Source organism: Meles meles, chromosome 2 (assembly GCF_922984935.1).
Source record: "Meles meles chromosome 2, mMelMel3.1 paternal haplotype, whole genome shotgun sequence".
Lineage (NCBI taxonomy): Eukaryota > Metazoa > Chordata > Mammalia > Carnivora > Mustelidae > Meles > Meles meles.
In genome coordinates, this window is record NC_060067.1 from 1,622,018 (window position 1) to 1,627,463 (window position 5,446).

At 46.9% G+C, this 5,446-nt stretch overlaps 1 long non-coding RNA gene across 1 annotated transcript; it reads right to left on the reverse strand.

Annotated features, from left to right (window-relative positions):
- Positions 1-264: 264 nt before the first annotated feature.
- On the reverse strand, positions 265-4,111 carry LOC123937174. The gene is made up of 3 exons (XR_006817430.1): positions 3,559-4,111; positions 1,684-1,915; positions 265-1,130 (listed from the first exon to the last, which is right to left on the reverse strand). It is a non-coding gene; the product is annotated as an uncharacterized LOC123937174 (long non-coding RNA).
- Between the last annotated feature and the right edge of the window lie 1,335 nt (positions 4,112-5,446).

The window sequence follows — 5,446 nt, forward strand, 5'->3', positions numbered from 1 at the left end:
CACTTTGCGTGTGCAAGCCTGTAGCCTCTGCACTTCATACGTCATGAAGTGACATGACGTATGTCATGACGTATGTCATGAAGTGACGTTTATGCCTTTCTACATAATCTCCACTGGCAGTTCCGTCACTACATAATGCGTCGAATGGATGCCCTTCAGTGTTCGTGTTTATGGATCATTGTACACACCGGCATGTTCACAGTTTTCCACTTCCTTCATGGATTTATCTGTTTTGAGGTGGGGGGGGGGTTTGGACATTTTGAACACCACTATTCATTTATCAGATTGTTGTAAGAGTCTTCCTTAATATTTTGTCAATTTTAACCATACGACTTACGTTCATTTTTCTAGCAAAAACGTATTTTACAGAGATAGGAACTAAAAAACGGAATTCATTTAGACGGAAATGTTCCCAACAGCAAACTCTGTGAAAACACACTAATCAAAGACACATGAGGTCGTTGCCTTACTCGGATGTCAGAACGATCTTCCCCTCATGCTCATCGTGCTGATTTTCAACTCCGTCTTCTTTTTCTTGCTCCAAATACAGTTGGCTCCTGACCAACTCAGCTGACCCCCAGCACAGTCAACGATTTGTGTATAACTCGTGACTTCCTCAAAACTACTGGCCTTTTTTTTACTACCATTTGCTTCCTCCTGACCAGAAACCTTACTGATGACATAAACAGTCTATGAACACACATTTGCATGTTATGTGTATTATATATTATACTCTGCCAATAAAGGAAGCTGGAAAAAAGCAAATGTTATTAAGAAAATCATAAGGAAGAGGAAATACATCTACAGCTCTGGGCTTGTCAGAAAAGTCTGCATATCACTGGGTCCCCCGCAGTTCAAACCGATGTTGTCCAAGAGTCAGCTGTAGGAATCAGTAAAAGGCGCTCGTTTTCTGGATCTCCTGTATTCTCCAACTTATAAATAAAAGAGTTTGGCTCCTTTGGAAGTAGTGCTGACTCAGTCCTTATATTTAAACCATGTTATCATTTTTGTATTCATTGGAAATCGAGACGATATTGCTTCACAGCCTCCCAGTGGACAAAGAAAATTGCTATTATAGGATGTACATGCGGCAGGGAGGTCTGCTCACCATCGATCTTCCTCCCACGTATCTGGAGAAAGAAAACACGGCTTTTATTTTTCTGCTTCTGAAGTACATGAAAAAAATAGCAAAGGAATTTAAATCAGATCCTATGACTTACCAAATTGGTTAGAATTATTAATTTTGACTGTCTAGCACGGATTTCTATAAGAGGAGAAACTGCCCTTGGGAGACTCGGCAATAGATTTAAAAAGCTCGCGCCAGGTGTTAGGCTTGTCCCGGGGATCTAAGTTAACCTCCGGAAAGAGTCCAAACACGGTGAGTCAAAGTAACAGAACCAGTCGCTGAGAGACAACTGGCCCATCTCAGATCTGCCAGGCACAGGCTTTCTGACACCAGCCACTGGCTTGTCTCGGCCTCAGTTTCCTCGTTTGTAAATGAAGTGGTTGCAGGAGGGGATCTGAGGGACCTCGGGGAGCCCACCTGGGTGGACGGTTCGAGAGAGGCAGCGTCAGAACGTCGGTCCCTCTGGGAAGTTAAGCTCAGGGTATCCTTCGGGAAGATACTGGGTCAGCTGCGAGACAGACTGTAGGGGAGAAACCAGTCCTGCCCACTGTCCTTACCGCAGCTGCTGGTTTCACTTCCTGCCCGGGAGCAGCCCCTGCTGTGACGTAGAGGAAGGAGGCCTGCAGGGGGGAAGCAAACGCAGGCTGTCCTGGCACCAGAGGAAACACCGAGTCGATCCCCATGCCTGGAAGGGGGTCCCGGCTATCTATAGCGGCGAGTACTTTAGAGGGAAGGTGGTTAACAGTACCCACTTCCTCAGGTAATGCCCTCCTCACGGGAATGCACAGCCTGAATAAACATTAAGTCAGTATTCCAAGGTAAAACCTCCTTTAGGTAATTTCCTTGCAAAAATTGTAACCAAATGTTAAATGTCAATTGGACATTTTGTTTTGTTTTTTTGTGTTTTTTTTTTTTCATAAATGCCTATAATTTTACCAATCAAATACGAAGCGGTTAGGGAGGCGTCAAGTAGAAAAGCTCCGGAACAAGGCTGGTCACAGGGACGTCTTGCAAAGAGGGTGGGTTCATCGAGGACTTACTGATGAGTGGCCGGCCCACGCCCCCCCGAAGTGCTGCGATATTTTGCCGAGCAGGTGCTTGGCGGAGTGCGGACGTGCTGCTCCCGGGGGCCAACCGCTGTCCCGGCTCAGTGTCTCTGCACGGCTAGTGGCCAGGACCCCCTCTGAGGCTGGGTTAGAACCGCCTTTTAGATCTTCTCTAACCACAACCCACAGTAGAAATCCACTGGAACTATGTCCCAGGAGCCACGTGGGTGAACTGTGTCCGCATGAATACAAGGAGATACATCAGGAAACGATGCACTCCCCGTGTGGGTGCTTTATTTACTGAGCTGCTATGGCAACCACTGTTTGGACGACATAATCCTCAAGAGGTTGTAGGCTACAGTTTGACACCACCGGCCTAGACTGATAATAAGCATGATGACAAATATAATAATAGTATATAATAATAGTCATAATACAATAAAACTATCAACCAACAGAACCCTGAGCCCTATTTGCGATAATCAGAAGAGTGGCCCAGACTAGACGATGTGGAGGAGACGTCTCACAGTCCGGGAGGACTTTGCGAGATGACAACTGACGGTCACTTTGGAGACTGTCTGTCCTCATTCCACCTGCGTTCCTGATTCATCGAAATAATGTTGCATTAGATCTTTGAAAGATCGGTTTCCATATATATCCTGACCTTAACCGGATTTGAGAGTTAGAGGAAAATTCAATTGTGTAACCCACCATTATTTTATAACCGCTAAGAGGGAAAACATGCTGTCAGTTTTGATGGTATAATGCCACCGGTCATACGACATGTCTCTACATCAGAGATGTTAATGAATATGAAAAGAAAGTAAATCGGCACTGAACTAATCACTTGGAGAGTTCTGGTCAAGCCCTCTGGGTCCCCTGTGCGTCCCTAGGTAAAACCAGCAGGGGTTTTCTCATCCGTGGGGAAAGTTACTTAAGATCGTGCTCTTTTAATCTCCTGAAATTTCATAGAATTCTAAACCTGAAAGGCACCCTCCATGATAATCTGGATTGTTGCCTGTTAACGGGCAGAATCCGAGAGCCAGGGAGATGATGTGGCTTGTCCCAGATAACATATGAAAATGAAGATTACAAGAAGTTTAAAACAAACAGAAAGATCTAGGCTGTCAGATTGAGAGGAGAAACAAAGAATAGCGTGTAGAAACGAAGACTGGAACCGAGCCGTGGTCTCCTTAGTCTGTCTCCTCTGTTTGTGATATGGACTCGGTCACATGAAAACAAGCTCCTGGAAAGGGGACCCTCATTGCCTTGTGTGCCCAGTATCTCCATTCTGTGCAGACAGAGAAATTACTGCCCGACCTAGCCGCTCTCGACTGTCTCCTTCGTCGTAGTGTCCCCTGCTCAAGAACTCACAAGCCGTCTTACCTTGGCATCATTCCCCGTCTTCACGTTCCGTCGGACGCTCGGGCTCTTGCACTATGGGCTCAGTTTGTTGATGTGTTTTCACGTCCCGCCCATTCTCCCACGGAGGAGCTGGGTCGGCCTTTCTATCTAGCTCAGGTCAGGCACCACACCATCCTCTCCCTCTGACCCTTGAAGAAGTCCCAGTCCCCCTGCGTGGAAGTCACGTGGTCAGAGGCTCCCCACGTCCATTGCTTTACAGATGCTCCTCATGCTGATTCCTGTTCATCCTTTCTGTTAGGTCCGACGCCCCCTTTTTTGTTATTCATAGACCATCCTTCTGTTAACGGCGTTTTGCGGCCCCTGTATACCTGGACCATATTCTCCGTCCCTTTCCCTTGACTTAGCAGTGCACTTGAGAGATGCTTCCTAACTCATCTCGACTTGGCACCTACTGCGTTCCTCCGAGGGTACGGCTTTTGCGCTGCCCGTAACTTTGAGGATGATGCCGCGTCTGAAACTTTTTTGATGCGTATGGCCCCTGTCTTCAGAGCTGACCGCTTCGTGGGAACGAATATTCAAGCGCGCGCACATTGCACACTGACACACAGGAAGGAGCACGAGACAGAGGAGCCAGGCCCTGTCGATGTTTACTCAGGAGGGCCTAGTCCATCGCCCCGGAGCAGCCGAGTACAGAGTCCTTGACCAAGCCAGAGACTGGCCTACCCTCCCACCACTCACTCTCTGTATCTTAACACGTAGCCCGTGCTTAACTGTGTCTGCTTCCTCGGGTTTGCTGCGTCATTCCTCTGCGCCTTTATTTCCATCCCTTCCCTGCCTGCAGCGTCCTTACCACGTTCTCCACGGGGGCTGCACCTGTCCTATCTGAAATCTCTCAGAAGTGCTTTCTTACCACCGCTATGTCCACGTTCCCCGCCACTGTGCGTGCAGCCCTGAGCAGGCGTGGCCCGTCGTAGCCCTTGTCGCGGTTTGCTAACGCAGGTTTCCGTCCTCAGCGTGCCGAGGGGTACCTGAGACGCCACAGATGCTCTTGGACGTTTTGGCAATTACCACGGTTACAACTGTGTTGGCAACTATGACTTGTGGCCGATCCGTACTTCCACTCCCCCCTCAAAAAAAGAAAGAAAATAAATTTGAGAGAAATACTGTATCTGCCACTGGACAGAATAACTTTCTGGAGGAGGCGAGCAAACAGAACCCCCGTTAATCCTCCCAGATATTAGAAGCTATTCTTAGAGTCACGGTGCTCTTTAGAGTTTATCTTTGGTGTGGAATGAGTCACATAAGCTTGTTAGCAATATCTTAGAAAAAATATCATCTAAAAGGTTAGAGCCAGTTGGACTTCTTTTGCATGACTCATCAGACAGCCTTCGAAATGTTTTTTTCTTTAAGGCTACAGGGGTTTTATCACTGCTGTGACATGGTCTGGGTTGGATAATACATGTTGTATCAGTTTGCTCGTTTCCTCTTGAATTACGGTTTACTTTAAAAATGAGTTATATATATATATATTAGCTTCAATACTGTTCTATTAATTCATTTTACTTCACTTTATATTTTACTATTGCTACTGCCCAGTTGACGGTATCTTCAGAGCCAGCGAAGGGATCCTCCCTAAGGAAGGAGACGTCCATCGAAGTCTATTTGCAAGTGTCAGTGATAGATCTGAATTTCAGTTAGTTTGCATCCTGGAATTCATAATCTGGGACGTATTCCTTTTACCTTAAAGAAGGACATCTCGGGACAGAGAAACTCACACAAGAGTTTCTAACTTTCTGACTTGCTGGGGTCAGCAAGTTGAGCGTAGCAGCGATGGCGGGAAATCCGTCCTCATACTCCAGCACCTGCGGAATGCCACGTGCAGTTCAAGGATGATGCAGAGGGCATCTGA